The 25,826-nt window shown below is 43.9% G+C and overlaps 6 non-coding genes across 6 annotated transcripts; 3 read left to right on the forward strand and 3 right to left on the reverse strand.

Moving 5' to 3' along the window:
* Window positions 1-5,758: 5,758 nt before the first annotated feature.
* Window positions 5,759-5,830, reverse strand: trnag-ucc (transfer RNA glycine (anticodon UCC)). The gene has a single exon. It is a non-coding gene; the product is annotated as a tRNA-Gly (tRNA).
* A 2,243-nt stretch (window positions 5,831-8,073) lies between these two features.
* On the forward strand, window positions 8,074-8,213 carry LOC148637930 (U4 spliceosomal RNA). The gene has a single exon (XR_015931159.1). It is a non-coding gene; the product is annotated as a U4 spliceosomal RNA (small nuclear RNA).
* Window positions 8,214-12,599: 4,386 nt separating this feature from the next.
* trnag-gcc (transfer RNA glycine (anticodon GCC)) lies at window positions 12,600-12,670 on the forward strand. The gene has a single exon. It is a non-coding gene; the product is annotated as a tRNA-Gly (tRNA).
* A 9,727-nt stretch (window positions 12,671-22,397) lies between these two features.
* Window positions 22,398-22,539, reverse strand: LOC148637932 (U4 spliceosomal RNA). The gene has a single exon (XR_015931153.1). It is a non-coding gene; the product is annotated as a U4 spliceosomal RNA (small nuclear RNA).
* A 1,292-nt stretch (window positions 22,540-23,831) lies between these two features.
* On the forward strand, window positions 23,832-23,950 carry LOC148637933 (5S ribosomal RNA). Its single transcript, XR_015931142.1, has one exon. It is a non-coding gene; the product is annotated as a 5S ribosomal RNA (ribosomal RNA).
* A 636-nt stretch (window positions 23,951-24,586) lies between these two features.
* Window positions 24,587-24,750, reverse strand: LOC148637934 (U1 spliceosomal RNA). Its single transcript, XR_015931136.1, has one exon. It is a non-coding gene; the product is annotated as a U1 spliceosomal RNA (small nuclear RNA).
* Window positions 24,751-25,826: the final 1,076 nt, after the last annotated feature.

Genomic DNA, 25,826 nt, shown 5'->3' on the forward strand with positions numbered 1-25,826 from the left:
AAAAAATCAGTGAGCATATACATATATCGCTGTGTTGAAGCTAGAGACACAGAATAAGTGCAAACACATCCTAAATACAGTGTTCCTGCACCTTGACCTCATCCAGAATGTATCGTTTTTTGAAAGCGATTGCTGTCAGAATGCACAACTGAATCCCAAACAGAATCTCTAGTCAAATATGATCATTTGTGAAACAGGCAAATGAGTCTCTCAGGTGCCCATTGCTCATTTTCAGACACATTTATGCAATACTTTCACCATGCGTTGAGCAATAGGGATTAAAGATACCAGAGGTAAGGTTTAAAAGTGATTCTGAGGTGCAACACATCAGCGAAACAGCTAGGCATCTGAAATGCGGGGTTTGAGAGCCCTTCAGGGAACACCGTACCCTAAAGGTACCAGAAGTCCACTAGTATAAGCATTAAGTCACTGTCAGCCCTGTTGCAATGTGATTGCTACATATCTTCATTTCTTTGGTTTTTAAGGAGTAAGAGTGCAGGGGGTCTAAATCTGCGATCCAGTGTGTTGAAGTATTTCACAACACTACCTGTAGCCCGTCTGGAAATAAATCCTCATTCTGATTATTGACCTGGGCATGTACCAATAAATCACTGAGTATATATATATATCACTGTGTTGAAGCTAGAGACCTGTATGTAATAATATGATGCTAAAATGTTATTTTCACATGTAAGAAAACCGGCTCAGGGACGCCAAATATGTAATGTTGCCATAGCAAAATTAAATGTAGTGGCTCTCTGAAGGCACCAGTTCTGTAGGGTTTGGGCATTTACTGAGACAATTATTAATTGTAGCAGTAAATCACAAAGTTGATTCTTTTGATGGCTTTAGAATCCAACCATGTGACATAACTCAAACAACGCGCACACACAGGTACTAATACACGAGGATACATTTATTAATACATAAAATATGCATGTAAACCTAACAGATCTTATCGAGAGGGTTATCAGAATACAAAAGATATATATTCAGTCAGTTACGAAGTGTTACACATATCAAGAGGACATACGTTCAGTATATCATTCATTAAGACCGTTTCGTTAATGAACTTGGTTATAACTTCTACATTAGATACTCAAACAAGTACATAACTCTTAGGAATTAAATTGATATCAACTGGTTGGGATAACAATTGAATTCTCGAGCTGTAATGCATTGAAGTTGAATACTCATCCAATCTTTGGGGATTCAGATCTTCCTGCGGGCACAAAGAAACAGTTGCAGGCTGTTGCTGTCCAATCCGCGCTCTCTGGCTCCGTGCCAGGCTGTGCTGTGCGGCTTGCGACGCTGCGCTGCTGATGCTCACTGTGGGCTTTAACTAGCAAAGTTGGTGCACAGGAGAAAAGATGACTGTGGGTCCCAGCAAGTCAGGAAGAGGACCGGTTCGTTTCTGATGAAGAGCTAGTTCTGAATAGTGATTCAGCTGTCCACAGTTCCGACCTGTTCACGAGGCTTGCTGCTGGTGCTAACCTCGGGTGGATCCTCTGGTTATTCTCTGGCAACCTCCGCTCTAGACTCTTAGAACAAAGGAAAGTTCTGGCACTCGGACACACTGGCCGTTCCGTGGTTGTCCGGGCTGAGTCTCAGGATGGTCAGGAGGTGCGCTGCGAGAATGTCCTGCCCTTGGGAGCCTTCTGCTCCTGGGCCGCCCTGCCCTGGAATTCTCCTTTGAATTCCCTTTAGAATTGTCCACAGAATCCTCTGAATCCTCCCTTCTGAATCTTACTGAATCTCACAGGCTCTCTGTGTTGCCTGTTTTTACCTGGAGGAACTTCAGCTCATTGATTGGCTGAAAGTTCCATGGGCATCAGAGTCCCACGTGGGTTACTCGGCCCTACCAGTCCCTGATTGATTGATCAAGGTGAGATATGAGTCACTTAGTCCTGACACTTAGTAATGCAGTCCAGATGTCCAACTGGCACTCCCTAGACAGATAGGCGCCAATGGATGACCATTGATCATGATAGCCAGGCTTAGCTAAGTGCATCCCCCTTTGGGAGCTGTCCTAGGACCTTAAATCACCCTGCATGAATAGTCTCTCTGTGGCTGCACCACAGAGATGAACAGAGAAATGGGGCCTCATTTGGGAAGGCTCAGAACACTTAATTCTGCCTTATTAATAAGCCTCGCCGCTACACACATATATTAATATAATAAATGATTGCTTATGCTTTATAAACAAATCTAATTAAAATAAAAGCTTAAGTTTTGTATTTATCTTGTACCATAGAACATGATTTTCTTTGTATTTCAATCCCACAAAGTGTCCAAATGACGCACTACATGATATAAGGAAGATTATCACATGCATATCGGTATTATCTTTCTTACGAAAATGCATTCCTTTCATTACCTTTTACTTTTTAAAATGAACTCAAATTGTGTATAATGTAATAATTTAAGTAGAATAGATTCTAATAAAATAATGATCCAGTGTGTTGCACTACTTCACTGCTTCACTGCTCTATGCCGTCTGGAAATAAATCCTCAGACTGCTTACTGCCCTGGGCATGTACCAATGAATTACAGGAGCACATCTATTTCTCACTGCGTTGAAGCAGGAGACACACAGTCTCTGCAAACACATCCTAAATACAGTGTTCCAGCACCTTTGACCTCATCCAGAACGTATCATTTCTTGAAAGGGATTGCTGTCCGAATGCACATCTGAATCCCAAACAGAATCTCTAGTAAAATACGATCATTTGTGAAACAGGCAAATGACTGTCTCAGGGGCCCATTCCTCATTGTCAGACATATGTATGCAATGCTTTCACCGTGCATTGAGCAATAGGGATTAAAAACACAGCAGGTAAGGTTAGATGTCATGTTCTATGATCATTTCTTTCAGCATTAGGGACTAAATATACTAAACGTATGATACTAAAATGTTATTTTCACATATATTAATGTAATAAATGATTGCTTATGCTTTATAAATAAATCTAATTAAAATAAAAGCTTAAGTTTTGTATTTATCTTGTCCCATAGAACATGATTTTCTTTGTATTTCAAGCCCACAAAGTGTCCTTTGATCTCTATTCTGTGGTAATCCACGATGACCCCGTTCTTCAGGTGATTCATCATGTCCTCCCTCGCCTGTTGAGAGGCCACCTGATCTCTTCTGCCGTGGCGTGCTTCATACACGCCCTCTTGAAGTGAGCAGGAAGCTGATCAAAAGTATTCAGGCACATCTTGCACACCAGGGGAATCCTTGCGGGTTTCCTTTGAAAATAAATAATACCATCTGTGTATAGAAACAAGCTAAGACTGATTTCTTAAATTATCCTTAAAATTCTCTCTCATAGTTTGAGCATAATGATTTTATTGCATTTATATAAGAATTGCTCATTGCTCCTAAATAAATAATGGTCTCAGTCACAGACTTTCCAATAGAAGCCATTGTGGAGTTCAGCAACTGCAGGTCCTAGAAGTGGGGAAGGAATTTTAAAAGAGAAATTGAATTACAATACAGAAGGAATGGCTGAGGGTTCACTGAAATGTATAAATATACAAATTCCAAAGACTGAGTCCATATAGAAACAACTACTTTTCATTTTCAGTATAAGAAAAAAAAAACTATCTTCCAAAGCATCATAAAATTGTCCCTTCTTCCAGACCCTACTTCTCTCTTGTAGTAGTACAGCAGACCTTTCCAGGTGAGCAGATCACAGAGTCCGAAATGAGCTTCCTCCATCAAGCAAAGTACCTGAACATGACTCTGTCTTCATAAAAGCGCCCCTGTAATAAAGAAATTAAATCCAAAATCAAGAGGGCAGTTGCCTACTGAAATACAAGAAGTCATCAATTTTAACCTAGCAACACATTAAAGGCTGCATCTATACAAGTGCGATTCTAGAAATGCTCACCAGATTACGTTTTAAGAAGGAACTGCGCCTCAGGTTCCGCCGAGATCTTAACTCGGATGGCAGGATTCAGAGTCCGGAGTGTGGACTGATGGCGAACGGAGGGTCCACATACTGTGGATCCCTCAGTGATCTTCCGCGTATTCAAACAGCCAGCGTGTGACTCCCCTGTCCCTGTGACCTCATTGCTCTGCTCTCTCCTCTGTGCAGCCGAGCCCGACTCACGGTAAAGTGAAAAAAAAGATGCCCTCAACGTGAGATTTACTCTGGAGCGAGGATAGATGTTACCTTTTTATCATTTAACAGGATGTATGTGATGTGGCGACTAGGTTCAATTTTGTATCCTCTTTAAAAGATTAAGGACTGGGGTGAGCGTGATTTACCACCCTTTCAGCTAAGAACCCGACTTGCGCACCGTTTAAGCTGCATAGACTCGGTCATTTAACTCTTCTCCGTTAGCAGGGTTAAGGTTAAAGAAAAAAAAATAGCTGACTCCTTTTTTTTGCCAGCCGCTAGCGCTGATTAGCAAGGCTTGTATTTCATGTTTTGCAAGTTGCATCCATTTTAAGAAAAACAAGTCGCGTTAAAGACAGGAAATGAATACTTGCATTTAATTAAGTCTAGCCGTAGGCGGGGATCTCCTGTTTACTAGACAGGCGCTTTAACCAACTAAGCCACGGCGCCCCAGGAGTGCTGTCCTTTTGCAGCCACTTGGACACACCACTCAGACACATCTGCATTCGGTGTGTGCTCCGCCTGCTCGCTGAGCAAGTTGCCACCTTTACATACAATAGCAACATCGACACCAAGAGAAAGGATGACAAATGGCTTTTATCTGGAACTTTTCATGTCCAAGGAGCTCAATGTGCTTTCTGTGTACAACAGGGCCACTGAACTCCACACTGGCCACTGAACCACAGCAGTGGCTTGCTGGCTTGACATCTCCCAAGGAAAATGTTGAAATCACATGTGGAACAGGAAAATGACCCTCGAGTACGTGGGGAAAAAAAGAAAAAGATCATCTGGAGCGCGCCAACCCATGTCCGGACAGCCTAGTTTCGTCGACAAGGTGGCTGAGTGGTTAAGGTGATGGACTGCTAATCCATTGTGCTCTGCAGGCATGGGTTTGAATCCCATTCTCATCGCTCTCCATGTCTGACACGTGTGCCTGTTCGACATCGGCCCTCCTGTTGTTTGCTCCGGTGCTAGAGCCGTACATTTTCTAGCAGTGGCTGAACATGGTATAGTAGGCCAACGTCGGTATCGAGCAGTGACAGTAACTGCTGTCATTTCTTAATAATTTCTTATGCGCCCCATAAGAAATCGTTTGTCCCTGTTCAAAAGAGATTGTGCGATGTCCTGCGGCGTTCGTAAAGCAAACCTTTGACAGTTTGAAAAGAGGAATTTATTCTGCTTCCTGTGCGTGCAGTAGTTACAAAGTTGAACGTCTTTACACGATCTGCTGCAGTTTTCAGTGGGCGGGCTTTGTCAGATGGCTTGAAAAAACGCACTGTGTTTCGGCTCGGGAAACATCATGAGCAGTGTCCTGCATGTTTTCTGTGTATAGCTGTCTTTTAACGCATACAGAATTCATTCGAAATCATTGATTTCTCCAATTAACAAGGGTCCCTTTTTGAACCTGCGAGAAGCATTCTTTCAATGTAACAGATTTACTCCGGGGAAAGCCAGCATGACATTGAGAGTAGCTCAAGCTTTCAGCACCCGTATCGGACTGCGTGTATGCAGACACCGCTCAGAATCCCCTGTAAGATTCTCCCTCAATTCCGTTTTTCAGTGCTTTAGCTCTTTCAAAAGGCTTCGCTAGTCACAATCCAAGGCTCATGACAGCATTTGAAAACATTCGCCACTGCGTTGGCCGGGAATCGAACCCGGGTCAATTGCTTGGAAGGCAGCTATGCTCACCACTATACCACCAACGCACACCCACAGGAAGCCTGCAGGACACCACCAGAGAATGCTTTTTTTAATTTTTTTTTATTAAACAGAATTTACAAATACAAATACAACAAGAGGATCAGAGTCATGTACAAGAGAAAAAAAACGCAGCAGAAAAAAGCATTTAACTACCAGAGGTAATTAAGTAATTATGTGATCAAATTGTATATTTTACACGTATCATATTTTCCTTGCTTTAATATTTCTCAATTATTTATAAACTTTAGTTTCAACATGCATGCGTTTCCTGTAAAAAATAAAACTCAGCACACAGTTTTTCTTTTAACAACATTTCGAGTACCTCTGGCATTCATGAAAAAGACATACACAAAAGCAAATAACTAACTCTAAGACTGTCTAAACTATTGAGTTTTTCAAAGAACCAGAACTATAACAGTCCTTAACACTTAACTACACCATTCCAAACTAACACTAAAGAAACACTAGTATATACTGGTATAACAAATATAACCAAACATAATCATTAACTGAGCAGTCACTGGGAGCAAATCTCCTTCCCGTCCACAAAGGCCCTCGCTCCCACAAAGTAGGCTCTCCTCCCCTCTCTTCTGGCAGCTTCAACCTGGGGCCACAGCTGGTTCCTGGTGCTCCTGTCCGCGGCAGACAGGTCCTCTGCAAACCTCAGTTTGTTCCCATTCAAATACTCATTCCCCCTCGCCGCTCGCCACAGCATGTCCCTTGCCGTCCTCTTGGTGAACTGTATTATAATCGATCTGGGGCGCACTTGCCCAGACATGTTCGCTCTCCCGAGCCTGTGAACAAAGTCAATGGCCGATATTACGTCCTCCTGGTCCGGCAGGGTCCTTTTACAGATACCCTTCACTGTTGCAACAAGGTCCTTATCACGTTCCTCTTTAACTCCAAATAATTTTAAATTCCATCATCGACGGTATCTATCTACATCGTTCACTTTCAATTCAAGTTCTTTAATATGCTTTTCTTGTTTGGTATTTACTTGTTTAAGAACTTTTACTTCACTCTTTAAGTCTTCAACCTCTTTAAACACACAGTCCATGGACTTTTTAAGACTTTCGATTGCGACTGTATTAGATCAAATCATTTCCTTCAGCTCACCCATGCTCTGTGCCATCATGTTGAAGATGTTGGTCTGGAGCTCCTCCAGCGTCAGGTCGCCCCTTCCTCTCTTGGCTGCCGGGGTTTTCACAGGTGTGCTGGGCAGGGACTCCGGCTCTTCCTCTGGCAGCTGAGTCTCACTTGGGCTGCGAACGCTCGCGTACGAGCCCATCTCAAGCACTCTTTCCACGTCCCCTCCAGCTGCTTCACTTTTCCCTTTAGTTGCCATCAATTTTCTTGTAGTGCTATACATATACGATTGAGGTTTCTTAGACTTCTCCTTCGAAGACCCAGCACTCTCTTTTCTTTTCCCAGTGTTACTCATATCGAAATTCTTAAACCTAAAAAAAATCGTTTTTTTTTCTTTCAATTATAACTGAAGTTTAAACAAGTAGTGTTAAGTCCTTATTTTTCTGTAGTCAAAAAAAGCAAAAATTAACATTCAGGTCATGAAAAACTCAAAAAAAATCCTCAACCACTAAACTTTACCTCCCACCTGAGCACCATCTTGAACGCCCCTACCACCAGAGAATGCTCATGATTTCGGAAGCTGTCTCCGGGACGTGCTGATTCCACACATCCTGAATAAATCATGATATTGTTAGTTGCTGTAGCTAGACGTTCAAATGAGTTTCATGGCCAGATGGACTGTTTCCTCCAGCGGTATAGTATTGCAGTGAGACAGCACGATGCCTGCAAGACTATGTCACGCTAAACGCCACAGATTGTGTTTGTCCGTTCGTGTCAGTCATCCTGCAGCCACGGGAAGTGGGACACAAACATGCCGCAATGCTTTCAAGACGTTAGGATTTGTTTGTGCAACATCCGAGAAGAGTACTTGTGGCTTGAATGTGAACTGTACGTGCCCGCCCCCTTTCCTCTGTAGTGCATGAGTTCCTCCCGGCATGCCCTTCGTCATTGTTCTGTCATCTTGTATTTAAAAGGTTGTATTTCTGCTGCTGAAAAGAATCAACGGGTTTCTTTGTTCCCAACGGAGCCCTTGTCTGTCATGAAATTCTTCAAAACCTCAAGCTAGAAGAAGACGACAAATATGAAGCGTTACAGCAACGACATGCCATGAGACGATTGATAACGATTTCCATAGGATCCCCGCGGTTGCCTGGCAACCGTCAGCTTTGCGCAGTGGCAGTATCGTAGCCTGTGAGGTTTAGCCGAGGCGGGATTATTGCTAGTGAAAACTTCTCCAATACCCCGCTTCCGCCGGTTTGCAATACAATCGGCGAAAGCAATTTTTGACAGTCTCGTTAGAGACTGAGCAAGGTGTTTAAAGACAGATTTGGTCATGGTGACATCATGGTAGAAAGAAGCGAGCTTGTTCCCAGTGGGCATTGATTCGTCGAATATACGTATATTTACGGTGAAATTACGGCTATACGTATATATACGTCGCCTCGAAGTATAATCAACGTCGAATTGCAACCGTAAAATTGACGACATTAACAAACGCATATATAACGTCGAAAACACATCTAACACAGTGCCTGGGGCTTTTTACTGTATGTATCGTGTGTGCCGCAACTAGGAGTATACGGCACTCTGCACAGTGTACGAAGTAAATTATTTTCGCAGCATTTAATTTACACGTGTATAATAAATATAGTAAATATAATAAATTAATTACTGCGAAAATAATTTACTTCGTACACTGTGCAGAGTGCCGTATACTCCTAGTTGCGGCACACACGATACATACAGTAAAAAGCCTCAGGCACTGTGTTAGATGTTTTTTCGACGTTATATATGCGTTTATTCATGTCGTCGATTTTACGGTTGCAATTCGACGTTGATTATACGTCGAGGCGACGTATATATACGTATAGCCGTAATTTCGCCGTAAATATACGTATATTCGACGAATCAATGCCCACAGCTTGGCATACAAGGGTTTTGCTGAGGGGGTCTTGCCACCTGCCTGAAAAAAAACAGTAAAATGTTTGAGTGCCTATAGAGTTTCTATTTTTATTTTCTTGACAAAAGTCCCCCATCAGTGCGCGGTGCCCGAGGAAAAATCTGTAGGGGGGCGTCTGAAATTCTGAGGGGGGAGTGATATTTCGGTTGAAACGGAGCTGTACGGTGCAGCTACCCAAATGAAATCTCGCAGCTATGCCATTGATTAGTGCTTCATGATAGAAGATAACGACTAGCAATCTGGTATTTGCGATGAAGTTCAGTTTCACATTTTTCGTCACTCTCAAGGTTTGTATTGCCTGGAGCGAAAAGTACCATAAGCGTTCATTTTTGCAGCTACATGGACGTTCTGAATCGTTAAGAAAAAAATGTTGTAAAACCAACAGAAAGCACAGACTGCTATAACTAGTTCTAGTTATATAACGATTTTAAGTATAATGATAAACTACTGCAAGGAATCGGTCCACCTGAGCAAACAGGATCGTAATGTTGACACTCAATAATATGTGCAGTTCCTGGACGGATAGCCCTCCTGCCCATCAAACAGACTGAGTGACTGTTCGTGTCATTTAGTGTTGTCTGACCATTGACAAAGTACAACTATTTTTTTAGGGTGCAAATTAAGTTAGGTAAAACTTTTTGCCCAAAACTGAAGGGGCGACATTCCCCCCTCCCCCCGTGATGCCAGGCCTGTCCCCATCCTATTCCATAATGTCATTATATATAATACCATACAACAGTGACCGATCCTTACTTATTGCATGCGTTAAAATTGCACATCAGCTCATAGCAGCGATGTATTATCAATGTTAAATTTCAACCATAATATCGACAACATTAATAAACGCATACGTTGAGAAAATATCGAACCCAGCATATTTTCCGGTTATATACCACAATGCATTGCTAGTATTCGTTGGTCACCATTTTGGACACGTTTTTCAAACGTAGAAGTATATCCGCAAATATCTCAGCAATCCTCTTTTGACGAGTAAGTATGAACAATAATAATACTATCTGAATACATACAGATCTTTCTTAATATTATTTTGATTAAAATAGTATGTGAATAAGCAAAAAAATGGCACATAAAATAGTGTGAATGGGGAAGATGACACAAAATCGTTTTGCCGTTTCTCTTATTCTTATTCTATGTTGTACTTTCAAACTTTGGGTACTCTTTAATTAGGACAGACTTTATTGCTCAACTGCTATGATGCAAGCCAAATTTTATACATTTATTTCAGCTTTGAGCTTAGTAAACCGTTCATTTTTTAGATTATACTAAAGAAGATATTAATCATCATTTATTTGGGAAGTAATATTATATAATTTTCTCCTAGCTGCGGTGCTGAAGTCCCACCCTACAAAGGAGCACGCAATGTGTTACTTGAAGAATGCATATGCAAGGCAGGGGGCCAAGAGATCTGGACTCTGAAAATAATAGGTTTTTGGTTCTAACTGTTAGGACAATTAGACAGGGTTTGCAAATAGTGGACAAAAATCGTCTTAACTTCCATTGTAATATTTTATATTTTATGTAATATTTTTTTCTTGGAAATATAGAAGTTGTACATTTTAAAATGTATATTTGAATCAAAATGTGGTTTTGAGTTAGTGTGTTAATGTAATTAGTTTTGTGTTTGTCATTACTATACTGTATATTGCCATGTTACCAGAATTTGTAGCTGAAGTTTAAGACTAGTTGTGTTTTTATGATTATTGCCCATATGTTGATTGTTGATTGATTGTATACAATGTATAATTTGAAATACATATGTTTCAGGTGTGAATGTGTATTTTCAGAATACATTTCTAAACCTAATCATTGGCTTGTTTTACTTGTTTCTACACCTATAAAATCTATCTTTGATGTATAATAGACCTCTACCCATATACGTATAATAGACCTCTAATGTTATCCCTATAATAGACCTCTAACCATATACGTATAATAGACCTCTAAAGTTATACGTATAATAGACCTCTAACCATATACGTATAATAGACCTCTAAAGTTATCCGGAACTCCAACCATATATGTATAATAGTCCTCTAAATTTATCCGTATAATAGAACTCCAACCATTTATGTATAATGAACGTCTAAATATAGACGTATAATTGACGTTTAACTTTAGACGTATATTAGAATTTCATTCTAGACGAATTGTAGACCACATTTAGACGTCTAAGATATGCGTTTAATGGACGTATATTATACGTCTTTTGCCCAATGGGTTACGTCTCAACAGAAACGCTCTTTAGCTCTTTCAGCGTTATGCAGAGAACATCGTCTGTCGAGATCACTTTTGAGTCAGCGCGAAACGCCGTGTGCTGTCAGTTTGATTTCATATTGCTCGTAGCGGCGCCCGGCTTTTGTCTGTCAAACGTTAGGTTGCGCTTCTTCATGCTGCATCGTCAGCATGAGTGGAGCTTTATAAACGTCTGTACTTACTGCGCCCCATAAGAAATCGTTTGTCCCCGTTCAAAAGAGATTGTGCGATGTCCTGCAGCAAACCTTTGACAGTTTGAAAAGAGGAATTTATTCTGCTTCCTGTGCGTGCAGTAGTTACAAAGTTGAACGCCTTTACACGATCTGCTGCAGTTTTCAGTGGGCGGGCTTTGTCAAATGGCTTGGAAAAACGCACTGTGTTTCGGCTCGGGAAACATCATGAGCAGTGTCCTGCATGTTTTCTGTGTATAGCTGTCTTTTAACGCATACAGAATTCATTCGAAATCATTGATTTCTCCAATTAACAAGGGTCCCTTAAAGGATGAGTCAAAGTAACGTCTAATCGGATTAGTTTCCTTAGAGCTGGTTCAGAGTTTGCTCAAGAGTTTACCTTTCACAGATGCGCAAAGAAGAATGTTGGGGGTGCACGCTTCAAGGCGCCTTACAGCTGTAGGGAGTGATTCGAGACGATTCGTGGCGTGTACTCGTTCTCATATACCGTACGATCCGGGGTGCAGTGCTAGGATGACGTACAATACCGCTTGGGCACGTAACAGCGTTATATGCAAGTGCGGGACCTGAGGGTTTTCGTTTGTTCGTTTTGTTTTGCTCTGCTTTGCTTTGTTTTGCTTTCCATCGCGTTGGTAAGAGCGTAAATAAAAAGGCGATTCCTGTGTCTACCACTAATGTAAGAGCTATTTCAAGTGCGACGTGGTGCGGCTTTTCAAATGCTTGTGGGCATTTCTCTGTTGTTGATTCTTTTTTTGTGTGTAACAAAGTGGCATTTTCATGTCCGGACGGGGAGACTTTATCATTCCGACATGAAGCCACCCTTAAGTCCTCTGAGGCGTGTCTGTCTGCAAGGCTTGTATTTTGGAAATGTTTTTTTGAAACGGAGAACGACTTTGAAATAGGCTTCCGCCGGCGCCTCGCGATCCAGGTAAGATTGTAGCAAGAACGCAGCGGCAGTGGGGCTTGCTGTAGTCGTGGCTGAGTGGTTAAGGCGATGGACTAGAAATCCATTGGGGTCTCCCCGCACAGGTTCCAATCCTGCCGACTACGTTGTCCGCCTTCAGTCGGTGTGTTTCGGCACAAGCAAAGAAGCGCGCCTCTTTGCTGTTCCTGGTGGTTTTAAAACGCCCAATCGCTTGTACCCGCTGCCTTGGAAATAAGTTCTTCAGCGTCCGCAAATGGCATTTTGCAGCTGGAAGCAGATGTCGACGCGTTTTGCACAGAGCACCAAAAAAGCGTCTTTTTTGAAGGCCCAGGCACTGAGCATTGGTGGTTCAGTGGTAGAATTCTCGCCTGCCACGCGGGAGGCTCGGGTTCGATTCCCGGCCAATGCAGTGGCTTTTGCAGCGAGCGGCTCCATCACTTGCATCCCCTTGCAACTCGCAACTGAAAACCCACTGAAGCTAAGCAGGTGTGAGCCAGGTCAGTACCTGGATGAGGATGAGCTACAGGGAAAAACAAAGCTTCCAGCTGGAAGCGGTGTTAATGGTGCCGGCGGGGGGGCGCTCACCCTGAGGTCTGTGTGGGTCCCAATGCCCCAGTATAGTGACGGAGACGCTGTGTTGTAAAAGGGCGCTGTCTTTTGGATGAGATGTAAAACCGAGGTCACAGCGCTCTGTGGTCATTCAAAATGACCACCAAAACCTTTGACAAAAGCTCTTGGTAATTGATGGTCTTCAATAATGCTTCTCCTTTAGGTACATTTTAAATCAGCTGAAAAATGCTGTGAAATGGGGGGGCACTTCAGGCCAGTGTAGGATTTGGGTTACAAGAACCATGAAACTGCACGAGAAAGCCCGTACACTGAATTACACGGCTTTCTATTCAAAGGAGGACAAAAGAAATTCCCTGAGTTTGATTTTTTGCAGCACAGAGAGGAGCACTGTCGTGAGGCCGGTTAGCTCAGTTGGTTAGAGCGTGGTGCTAATAACGCCAAGGTCGCGGGTTTGAGCCCTGTACGGGCCAGGTCTAGGTCCAGGTCCAGGTCCCTGTTTGTGAAACAGGCAAATGACTGTCTCAGGGGCCCATTCCTCATTCTCAAGACACATGTATGGAATGCTTTCACCGTGCATTGAGCAATAGGGATTAAAAACACCGCAGGTAAGGTTAGATGTCATGTTCTATGATCATTTCTTTCAGCATTAGGGACTAAATATACTAAACGTATGATGCTAAAATGTTATTTTCACATATATTAATGTAATAAATGATTGCTTATGCTTTATAAACAAATCTAATTAAAATAAAAGCTTAAGTTTTGTATTTATCTTGTACCATAGAACATGATTTGCTTTGTATTTCAAGCCCACAAAGTGTCCAAATGTTCTATGATCATTTCTTTCAGCATTAGGGACTAAATATACCAAACGTATGATGCTAAAATCCTGAAAAAAGGATGTGCTCCATCTCGTCAGTAGATTGGATTCCAAAACTGATTTGGGTCAATATACATTACCTTTGAAATTAAAGTACAGTCTACTGTAGGGAACCATCAACTTAGAAAGCATTGGCCTTCCCTGGGGGTCAGGTAGGTGCAAAAGATAAACCTTTATCCTATCTTTATCTTAAGATAAGTGGCCAAGCAGTATTTTTCCAAGTTTCACCAAGCACATCATGTTGCCATAGTAGACAAAGTTCTATAAAATGTTAAATAACTTTTAAAAAAAGTATCTTGGTCTTACAGTACTGTACAAGGTGAATTAAACTGTCCCTGGTAATAAAAAGTAATTAGAAGCATCTCAGAAACTTTATCTCTAGAAACATTAGCTGTTTTATATCATGTAATTTAGTGTGATGTTGTCAGAATTCAAGGACATTATCACACACAGAAATTGGTTCAGTTAAATCTAAAAAACACAGCTAAACATGGGTTTAAATGTAACAGAAGTCTTACCTCTTGTCAAAAGATTTAATTCAAGAAGCGATGTAATAAATGATTGCTTATGCTTTATAAAGAAGCTTAAGTTTTGTATTTATCTTTGAAGAAAGATGTGAAGACGGGGGTTTGAATTTAATCTTTTCTGTAGGGGGTTTAGACTTCCAAGTCACAAGCAGGGGTTTATGGCAGGAAAGGGGGTTAACTGATAAGGATTGCAGATGCCAGCTAGGAACCCCCCTGGGTGTAATGTTAAACTGACCATTTGCCCAGAACATCATAAACTGGCCAAATACCATGAACCCCCCTCTTTACCATCAGACCGAGTGACGTCAGAAACGGAGAAGAAAACTGTATATAACCCAAAAGTTTGTAACAGTACGGGGAACAATACTTCGGTTTTGTTGTTTCTTGCGGGAAACAAGACTTCGGCTTTATTGTTCCTTGCATGCAATAAACTCATCTGTTTTACTTCATCTCGGGATCAAGAACCTTATTTCTTCTGTTACAACAAATTTGGCGTAGTCGGCGGATGCTCCAGAAGGCGCAGAACTTCCCATCGGCAGGAGAGACGGTCAGCGCGCACATAACTAAGAGGTAAGGACTCCTCTTTTATTTAAAAGTCCCGACTCTCTCTGACCGATTGGGAAATCTCTGCTCCCTGCGAGAATCGCCCGAGATGACGGAGTAAACGTGAGTTTCTGAATTCCTCTGGCCCGGGGAAGGCACCGGTGTATGTAATGGGTTGTTTGCTGTAAGCCCAGAATTTGGTCTGGCAGGGGTTCCGCGGTATTGTGTACAGGCGTTCGAAGCTGGTGTATGCCTTAATTGCGCGTGGAGTTTTGAACGGGTTTTGGACCCTTACCGTGAAGTTCAGGACTGGTGTGGGTCTTAATTGCACCCGGAGTTCTGAAGGTCAGAACTGGTTTGGGTCTTAATTGCACCCGGAGTTCTGAGGCTCAGAATCGGTGTGGGCCTTAATTGCGCCCGGGGTTCTAGAGCAAGTGGTGCATTAAATGCACGTAGTTCAGGACTGGTGTGGGTCTTAATTGCACCCGGAGTTCTGAAGGTCAGAACTGGTTTGGGTCTTAATTGCACCCGGAGTTCTGTGGCTCGGGATCGGTGTGGGCCTTAATTGCGCCCGGGGTTCTGGAGCTGAGTGGTGCATTAAATGCACGTATAATCCAGGATTGGTGTGGGCTTTAATTACGCCCGGGGTCCTGAGATTAGCTACGCCTTGATCGTGCACAGATTGGAGTGGCGTGGTTTCTGGCGTGGCGTGGTTTTTTTTTGTTTTAAAGGAAGCAGGAGTGGAGGAGATATATGTATGTATGTTTTTGGTGTTTTCCTTGTTTGTGAAATACATATACACACGCGCGACACTGGCATGGGCGCACCTCATAGTGGGGAGCGGGGCATTAAGTGGCAGGATTTGGGGGACGTTGAGACCCGAGAATCGCCCTGATTGAGCTCAGTGCGTAAGTCCACCCCGGGGCAAAAGCAGCGATGCTGGCGTTCTGGGGATGGTGATGCCGGCACCAGTGGTGGCAGATACATGAGAAAAAAAAAAGAAATTGGGATGTGACTTAAAAGTGTGTTTACGGGGAAAATAAAACCCGGAAGAAAATATACTTTACTCGCTACGAAAGAGTATAGGAAAAAAAAAAAAAGCTAAAAGAGGCAGTACAGGAGAATGAGAAACGAATTAGGAATTAACTCCTGGTCACGCTGCACTGGTTAATGTGCTGCAGCCAGCGACTAAGTTATATCCTGCTCTCCCACAGGGGAACAAACAGGCAGGAAACGAAAATAATTGGGATCAATTCCCTCAGTGGCCATATGGAGAAGGGGGGTCTGATCAGGGTCTCCCCTGTTAGAGGGAGGGCGCCCGCAGATCTGTACTCTCACTCGAAGTGGGAAAGGACTTGATGTAGCAGGGGCTGGCGCCGTTGATGACAGCGCCACTCTAATACTGTCTCGCACCCCGTCGAGGGGGTCTGCAATCGCACCTACCTTCCCTGATTTCCCCCATACGATCAAATCCAAAACCTTAAGATATTGACCGGTGGGCTAAAGTACCGCACCCGAAATTAGAAATGCAGCGAACCTGGAGTGCGCTTCAGGAATTAAAAGGATTCATGTAGAAGTAAAACAAGAATACAGCACATTGTATTACGAAGAGAAAAATATATTCTCGATGTGTATGTGTGTTTTATGAATTTGTGTGCCGGCATGTATGTGTGTAACTGTGAGTTTTGGTCTACTAAATGACTGTGTGAGTGTGTTTAGCCAGCGGGACTGGCTAGAGACGTAACTAAAGAGACTTGACGAAAATCAACTTAAGGAGATTGGAAAATATAAGAGCGTCTGAAACGTATAAGTACAGTACAGGTGGACGTAAAAGTAGTTAAACAGTTTTTGTATTTTTATACAATTAGTTGCAATAATGGAAACAATTTGGTTTTATTCGAATGTCTCGAAACCAGACATGCTGAAACGCTGTAGGTTTAGAATCGAGACTGGGGAGAATAACGTCTTGTGAGAAAATCTGTTTACCTAACGATTAGATCCTGTAAATCCCTTGTAGCCTCCCTAAGTCTGTCCCAGTCCAGTGGATAAAAATGTACTGTTAATGGAGTGTTGGTTTCTCTGTTAGGGGATACTGGAGCACTACTGTCCTGCTTGTTTCACTCCTCTGTTCAACAGTGTACTATAGAGCAATGTATATGGGAAGATGGCAGGAGGCCATAGGAGTATTGGGACAGCAAGTTTTACTTGCCGAGTACCAGATTTTAATGGGTGGTTTTATTCCAGATCTATTGGGTTGGAATATTATGCAGTACAAAGAATGACTATGCAGAACAGGGTATCACGTAGCTTCAACTGGCTGTGATCACTCAGTATGTTGATGGTATTCTGAGTGCTTCCCCTGACGAGGAAACCCACAAGTCTGAGTTGCTTCAGCTTTAGAGTGTCTAATAGAAGCAGTTATGATAAGGCCCTTTTGTGTCTAGCATTGTGAAATTTTAACAGGGCCTGGGTGCAATGTTTTTTTACAGGGTGAGCACAACTCTTAACAGATCTGCTTAAGGGGGGAGTGCAGTACAAGGACAAGATTGCCTTGGTTCCCGCAGCAAAAGCCTCCTGTAATAATTTGAAACAAGTTCTCTTACAGGTGCTGAGACTGGGGTTTCCTCAGATGGATCAACCATTCCTTTGTATTATTGCAAGTAGCTGACAGAGGCCACCCAAGGAGCCCGCGAGCAGGTCCTGGAGGCGTGGGGACCACCACCTGAAGGAGGGCACAACCTCATCCCAGGAGAGTGGGTGTGGATCAGGAAATTTCCTTCACAGGTTCTCCAGCCCAGGTGGGACGGACCCTACCAGATCCTGTTGACAACCGAGTCTGCGGTTCGAGTGGAAGGAAAAGATCGCTGGATCCACGCGTCACACTGCCGACGAGCCTCATCCCCAGACCCAGAATGAAATCATTTCTGTCAATAATGATAATTGTTGCTGTAGAACTATGTTCCGCAGGAATTAATGATCATCTCTCCCACAAAGGAGAACATGGAATTAATTCCTTTTTAGGCCTCTCCTATCTGACAGCTAAGAAAACCAACCAAAGTGCCTGCTGGGTGTGTGCCGCATTACCCAAATATGTACAGGGAGGACTTCCTATGGGGGCCATTCCTTGGCGTCTCGAGGAAGTCATAGGCATGATCATTTGGAGGGATAATTTAGGAGATTTTAATATGACAAACTATGGGGGTTGCCATAACACGGCTTTAACCTGCACAACATTACAATATCTACAGGAGCGAGGCTTAGAGCCCACAAGTTTCACAGGCTCTTACGCTCCTAAATATAACAGAAGCCATACACCACCATACCTGACTCTAAATAAGGAACATGAGGGAAACATATGTTTTCAGCACACTAATGGTCTGCACTTGGTTGGATGGAGTCGTTGCAACCTTACCATCGCTGCAAATATATCCACCTCTACCTTCCAAATTCCAGGATGGGATCGGCACACCCCACAATTCGGTATAAGTTTCTTATTTTCAGAGGCATGGGGAGCGCCAAACGGAACATATTTCATTTGTGGAAAACGAGCCTACCCATGGTTGCCAGCCCAGTGGTCTGGCTCATGTTATTTAGGATATATGGTTCCTCATATCCGTGTTCAAACCCACACCCCCTTCGGACCTAACCACAGACCACAAAGAAAATTGGCTGATTGGGAATATTATTTAGGTATAATACTTCCACAAGCCGGCATGAACTTTCTGAGTCGAGAGTTAATTCAAATGGCCTCGACTTTAGAAGAATTAGCAAATTCTACCTCATCTAGTCTGAAGGCTGTTAATGATGAGATGGTAGCCCTCAGAACAGTGGCCATGCAGAACCGACTAGCTTTAGATTATGTACTGGCGGCCCAAGGAGGAACTTGTGCAGTAATTGGCACTGAATGCTGCACATATATCCCTGATAATTCTGAGCACATCTCAGATCTGGCCCAACACATTTACAATGAGGGACAGAAATATCAGGACTATTATACTGAAAATTGGGGAATTGGATCTTGGGTAAAGTCTGTGTTTGGGGCCTGGGGCGGAACTTTTTTACAGTGTTTATTTGTAGGAATAGTATTGTTTATATGTATAATTGTAATCATCTTGTGCACAAAAACATGTATCACATCTTGCCATAACCGTGGAACGTACAATGTCATGGCAATACATACCTGTTCGCCAAGAAAGGAAAGATCTGCCCTGACATTGTATGTATAAAAATAGGCTACACTGACGTATGCCATATTTTATAAGGGGGGAATGAAGAAAGATGTGAAGACGGGGGTTTGAATTTAATCTTTTCTGTAGGGGGTTTAGACTTCCAAGTCACAAGCAGGGGTTTATGGCAGGAAAGGGGGTTAACTGATAAGGATTGCAGATGCCAGCTAGGAACCCCCCTGGGTGTAATGTTAAACTGACCATTTGCCCAGAACATCATAAACTGGTCAAATACCACGAACCCCCCTCTTTACCATCAGACCGAGTGACGTCAGAAACGGAGAAGAAAACTGTATATAACCCAAAAGTTTGTAACAGTACGGGGAACAATACTTCGGTTTTGTTGTTTCTTGCGGGAAACAAGACTTCGGCTTTATTGTTCCTTGCATGCAATAAACTCATCTGTTTTACTTCATCTCGGGATCAAGAACCTTATTTCTTCTGTTACAACATCTTGTACCATAGAACATGATTTTCTTTGTATTTGAAGCCCACAAAGTGTCCAAATGATGCACTACATGATATAAGGAAGATTATCACATGCATATCGGTATTATCTTTCTTATGAAAATGCATTCCTTTCATTACCTTTTACTTTTTAAAATGAACTCAAATTGTGTATAATGTAATAATTTAAGTAGAATAGATTCAGGTAGGAAATATAGAGTCATGATGTTTATGGCTGACATCATTTCACATGGGTGAATTTTAAGCTAAGAAATAAAAACATTTACAATGAAGATACCATTGCTTAATTTTAAATGCCTTTAAAAAATAAATACCTCCTGAGAATAATTTGCCACTCCCAGATCCTTGGTAAGGTACTGTTTGAATCCAATCAGGAGAGGAGCATCCAGGGAGTGCTTTCTATAGAGTCCAGCTTGGGCCACTCTCTTCCGGCCTGCTGATACTTTTTAACTACTCAGGGCCTGTAAGGATATAAAACACCGGTTTAAACATTTTATACCTATAAGACAAATTAGAATTTTAGTAAAAAATAGATACATCTGAAAAATAAAAAAGTCTTACTGCTGATAGAGTTCTTCAGAGCTCACATCTTCCCCTTCTTTATCCGCTTCTGTTTCAGTTTCTAGAGCAGCCTCTGGCATCTCTTCCTCCTGGACAGCGGCCTCTTGCTCAGGGCCGCTGGAATGCAGGTAGATTCTTTTCAACATGCTTTTACATAATATGTTGTAACAATGATTTCAAAAAGAAACTACAGAAGCCTTACAGATTAAAAATATCTCACCTTGCCAATGTGTCTTCAGGCTTCCCATGTACAAAAAGGCCCAAGGACTCTAGCAGTCTTACAACCACTATCCTGTTTGCCTCACCAGACACAATCTCTATTCTGTGGTAATCCACGATGACCCCGTTCTTCAGGTGATTCATCATGTCCTCCCTCGCCTGTTGAGAGGCCATCCTGATCTTTTCTGCCGTGGCGTGCTTCATACACGCCCTCTTCAAGTGAGCAGGAAGCTGATCAAGAGTATTCAGGTACATCTTGCACACCAGGGGAATCCGCGCGGGTTTCCTTTGAAAATAAATAATACCATCTGTGTATAGAAACAAGCTAAGACTGATTTCTTAAATTATCCTTAATTTTCTCTCTCATAGTTTGAGCATAATGATTTTATTGCATTTATATAAGAATTGCTCATTACTCCTAAATAAATAATGGTTTCATAAAAAAGTGAACACTTACTTGGTCTCAGTCACAGACTTTCCAATAGAAGCCATTGTGGAGTTCAGCAACTGCAGGTCCTAGAAGTGGGGAAGGAATTTTAAAAGAGAAATTGAATTACAATACAGAAGGAATGGCTGAGGGTTCACTGAAATATATAAATATACAAATTCCAAAGACTGAGTCCATATAGAAACAACTACCTTTCATTTTCAGTATAAGAAAAAAAAAAACATTATCTTCCAAAGCATCATAAAATTGTCCCTTCTTCCAGACTCTACTTCTCTCTTGTAGTAGTATAGCAGACCTTTCCAGGTGAGCAGATCACAGAGTCCGAAATGAGCTTCCTCCATCAAGCAAAGTACCTGAACATGACTCTGTCTTCATAAAAGCGCCCCTGTAATAAAGAAATTAAATACGAAATCAAGAGGGCAGTTGCCTACTGAAATACAAGAAGTCATCAATTTTCACCTAGCAACACATTAAAGGCTGCATCTATACAAGTACGATTCTAGAAATGCTCACCAGATTACGTTTTAAGAAGGAACTGCGCCTCAGGTTCCGCCGAGATCTTAACTCGGATGGCAGGATTCAGAGTCCGGAGTGCGGACTGATGGCGCACGGAGGGTCCATATACTGTGGATCCCTCAGTGATCTTCCGCGTATTCAAACCGCCAGCGTGTGACTCCCCTGTCCCCGTGACCTCATTGCTCTGCTCTCTCCTCTGTGCAGCTGAGCCCGACTCACGGTAAAATGGAAAAAAATATGCCCTCGACGCGAGATTTATTCTGGAGCGAGCCAGTGTTGCGCATAGCTGCCTTCAAAGCAGTTAACCCAGGTTCGATTCCCGGCCAACGCAGTTGCGAATGTTTTCAAATGCTGTCATGAGCCTTGGATTGTGACTAGCAAAGCGAAGCCTTTTGAAAGAGCTAAAGCACTGCAAAACGGAATTGAAGGAGAATCTTACAGGGGATTCTGAGCAGTGTCTGCATACATGCAGTCAGGTAAAGGTGCTGAAAGCTTGAGCTACTCTCAATGTCATGCTGCCTTTCCCCGGAGTAAATCTGTTACATTGAAAGAATGCTTCTGGCAGGTTCAAAAAGGGACCCTTGTTAATTGGAGAAATCAATGATTTCGAATGAATTCTGTATGCGTTAAAAGACAGCTATACACAGAAAACATGCAGGACACTGCTCATGATGTTTCCCGAGCCGAAACACAGTGCGTTTTTCCAAGCCATTTGACAAAGCCCACCCACTGAAAACTGCAGCAGATCGTGTAAAGACGTTCAACTTTGTAACTACTGCACGCACAGGAAGCAGAATAAATTCCTCTTTTCAAACTGTCAAAGGTTTGCTTTGCGAACGCTGCAGGACATCGCACAATCTCTTTTGAATGGGGACAAACGATTTCTTATGGGGCGCAGTAAGTACAGACGTTTAAAATGCTCCACTCATGCCGACGATGCAGCATGAAGAAGCGCAACCTAACGTTTGACAGACAAAAGCCAGGCGCCGCTATGAGCAATATGAAATCATACTGACAGCACACGGCGTTTCGCGCTGACACAAAAGTAATCTCGACAGACGCTGTTCTCTGCATAAAGCTGAAAGAGCTAAAGAGCGTTTCTGTTGACACGTAACAAGCTCGTTTCTTTCTACCATGATATCACCGTGACCAAATCTGTCTTTAAACACCTTGCTCAGTCTCTGACGAGACTGTCAAAAATTGCTTTCGCCGATTGTATTGCAAACCGGCGGAAGCGGGGTATTGGGAAAAGTTTTCAACTAGCAATAATCGCGCCTCGGCTAAACCTCACAGGCTACGATACTGCCACTGCGCAAAGCTGACGGTTGCCAGGCAACCGCGGGGATCCTATGGAAATCGTTATCGATCTTCTCATGGCATGTCGTTGCTATAACGCTTCATATTTGTCGTCTTCTTCTTCTTCTAGCTTGAGGTTTTGAAGAATTTCATGACAGACAAGGGCTCCGTTGGGAACAAAGGGCGTTGTGAGAAAACCGTTGCTTATTTTCAGCAGCAGAAATACAACCCTTTAAATACAAGATGACAGAACAATGACGAAGGGCATGCCGGGAGGAACTCATGCACTACAGAGGAAAGGGGGCGGGCACGTACAGTTCACATTCAAGCCACAAGTACTCTTCTTGGATGTTGCACAAACAAATCCTAACGTCTTGAAAGCATTGCAGCATGTTTGTGTCCCACTTCCCGTGGCTGCGGGACGACTGACACGAACGGACAAACACAATCTGTGGCGTTTAGCGTGACATAGTCTTGCAGGCATCGTGCTGTCTCACTGCAATATTATACCGCTGGAGGAAACAGTCCATCTGGCCATGAAACTCATTTGAACGTCTAGCTACAGCAACTAACAATATCATGATTTATTCAGGATGTGTGGAATCAGCACGTCCCGGAGACAGCTTCCGAAATCGTGAGCATTCTCTGGTGGTAGGGGCGTTCAAGATGGCGCTCAGGTGGGAGGTAAAGTTTAGTGGTTGGGGAGTTTTTTTGAGTTTTTCATGACCTGAATGTTAATTTTTGCTTTTTTTGACTACAGAAAAATAAGGACTTAACACTAGTTGTTTAAACTTCAGTTATAATTGAAAGAAAAAAAAACGATTTTTTTTTAGGTTTAAAAAGTCCGATATGAGTAACACTGGGAAAAGAAAAGAGAGTGCTGGGTCTTCGAAGGAGAACTCTAAGATACCTCAATCGTATATGTATAGCACTACAAAAAAATCGATGGCAACTAAAGGGAAAAGTGAAGCAGCTGCAGGGGCAGCAAGAGGGCGGAGGCGCCGCGCGCCCGGCCGAAGTGTTGGACCGGTGCGCTTTACGTGCTGAAATAAACACGCGACAGCCCCGAAATGTTTCCAGAGTGCTGTGCACTGAAGACTTGCCTGGTGCTCCTCCGTGCAGATTGTTTGTCCTCCTCCAGTGCAGGACGAGCCAACACAAGGGAGCGCATTCGCCAACATCCAGGCACGCAATGCGATTTGGAAAGCAGCTCCTTTCCAAAGAGTTGCACACGAACGATCCTTCAGTCCCGCTCGGGGGGCACGGAGCCCCCGCCACACACAGCTTCAAGTAGCGAGTCAGGCGCCAGGGCTTTCGCTTACGGCCACACCACCCTGAACACGCCCGATCTCGTCTGATCTTGGAAGCTAAGCAGAGTCGGGCCTGGTTAGTACTTGGATGGGAGACCGCCTGGGAATACCAGGTGCTATAAGCTCTTGCTCTCCCGGCCAGCAGGGGTCGCCGTTGGTGCCGTAGGCTTTGGGAGGAAAACCTGCAGGATGGAAAGGTGATCTATAGCCTCATCTCTAGAGATGTTTTGTTGCTGTGGCATGTGTGTGACCCATATTCAAAAAAAAAAACCCGTCTGTAAAACGAATATCGAAGCTGCCTCTAAATCTGCAAATGAAGATGAGTCGATAAACCACTCGTTTTTCGTATAACTAGACATATATTCATTTGTTACCGATTTCATTCATTGAGCACGGATACAATAGAGGTACAGCCATTCACTGTTTGACATGTCTGCACTGGTACAGAACCGAGCAATCAGAAAACGGGTGAAACTGTCTTTAGACTCAGCATACAGTACCGAGGCCCCCCATGACCAAATAAAGGCTAACCTCGATAATCAGCCTAAAGAACGCAGACTACAGCAAAACGACTGACTTTGAAAAGGGAATGAACGTCCGGAAGGAGTAGTGGAACTAGCTTGAGATGCTTCTCCGGACCCCTAACTAAAAGCCAGCGAGAACCAGCAGCGGCGTCCACTCCTGTCGAACCGGGATCCTTCCGCAGCCACGCAGCTCGTGGTGTCCTAACCCTCCCGTATCTGATTTTGGACCAAGCACATCAGGGGAGAGCGCGAACGCAGTCCCCCACTACCAGAAATTATGCAGTCGAGATTCCCACATTTGGGGAATTCGCAGGGGTCAGCACAGCCGGAGTGCAATGGCCGAGCCTCGCCCTGGTTGAATCTCCTTCTTGATCAAGATATCTCCCCTGCCAGGTAAGTATGAGTTGTACAGGCCCCTGCAAGCGGCCCGCACCCACAGCACAAATCGCGCAGCCTAGGCCACCTCCTCGCCCCGCACGCCACCGCCTCCTGCTGGGCCCACTCTTTCGCACACTCACACGCCACACTAACACTCAAAAGTGTGGGCAAAACGAGAAAACGAGCGCGCCGTTTCCTACACATCTGCAGTCGCCGTTGTGCATTCGCAGCATGTCCCGGGATGCAATTCGGCCTCATTTGCATAACTCCAGACCGGCAGATCGCCACGCAAGCTCACGACGTGCGCCTGCCACACACCGAACAAACCTTTTCAGCAATTTCCAAAAAACGGGCCTGCTCGCCTGCCCACAAGGCTCCGTCTCTTACCTGCTCTCCAGAGCCTGCTGCCTTCTGTGCTTTTCTCTCGGCACCGCTGCAGCGCACACAACTCCTGCAGCGGGAGGGGGGGAGAAAGTTCCCGCGCTCCGCCGCAGGGAAGGCTCGCTCCGTGCGCACACGTCCTTTCGATGCCAGTCCAACAAGTGCTCCGCATTAGCTGCGTCGGGGCCTCACCTCACCTCGCACTGCCCCCTCCTTGAATGTCTGCCGCTGGGCATGCCCCGCTCTCCTCCGCCTTATCTTATCGCGTGTGAGCACCGACAATGGCCACAATGCCGGGAAATGGCACCTGTAAAGTGTTAATTGGGGCACAGGAACAGCCCGTCTCGTCTCGGGGGGGCCGGCTTCAGAGACAATACAGCAAACACAGCGGGGCGGGGGAAGAAGACGACACCACACATGCGGGTACATTCAGCTCCGGCGGGAACGAGACATTTGTCGGTCTTTTCAAGTGCCGAGAGCCGAGCAATCCTTCACTTGTATCGTTTCTCCCCGGTGACTAGATCTGGCCCTGCGACTCTCGACTGGGCTCACCCCCGGGGCAGCCCAGCAGGTGTGAGCCTGGCCGGCACCCGGATAGGAGATTCCACCCCGAAAAAGCTCCGGTTGCTGCTGCTCCTGCAAGAGGTGTGACTGGGACCAGTAGGGAGCGCTCACCCTGCGGGCTGTGTGGCTCTCTTACGCCCCAGCCTCCTGATGG

Source organism: Lepisosteus platostomus, unplaced genomic scaffold (assembly GCF_059453375.1).
Source record: "Lepisosteus platostomus isolate fLepPlt1 unplaced genomic scaffold, fLepPlt1.hap1 Scaffold_104_H1, whole genome shotgun sequence".
NCBI classification, from domain to species: Eukaryota; Metazoa; Chordata; class Actinopteri; order Semionotiformes; family Lepisosteidae; genus Lepisosteus; species Lepisosteus platostomus.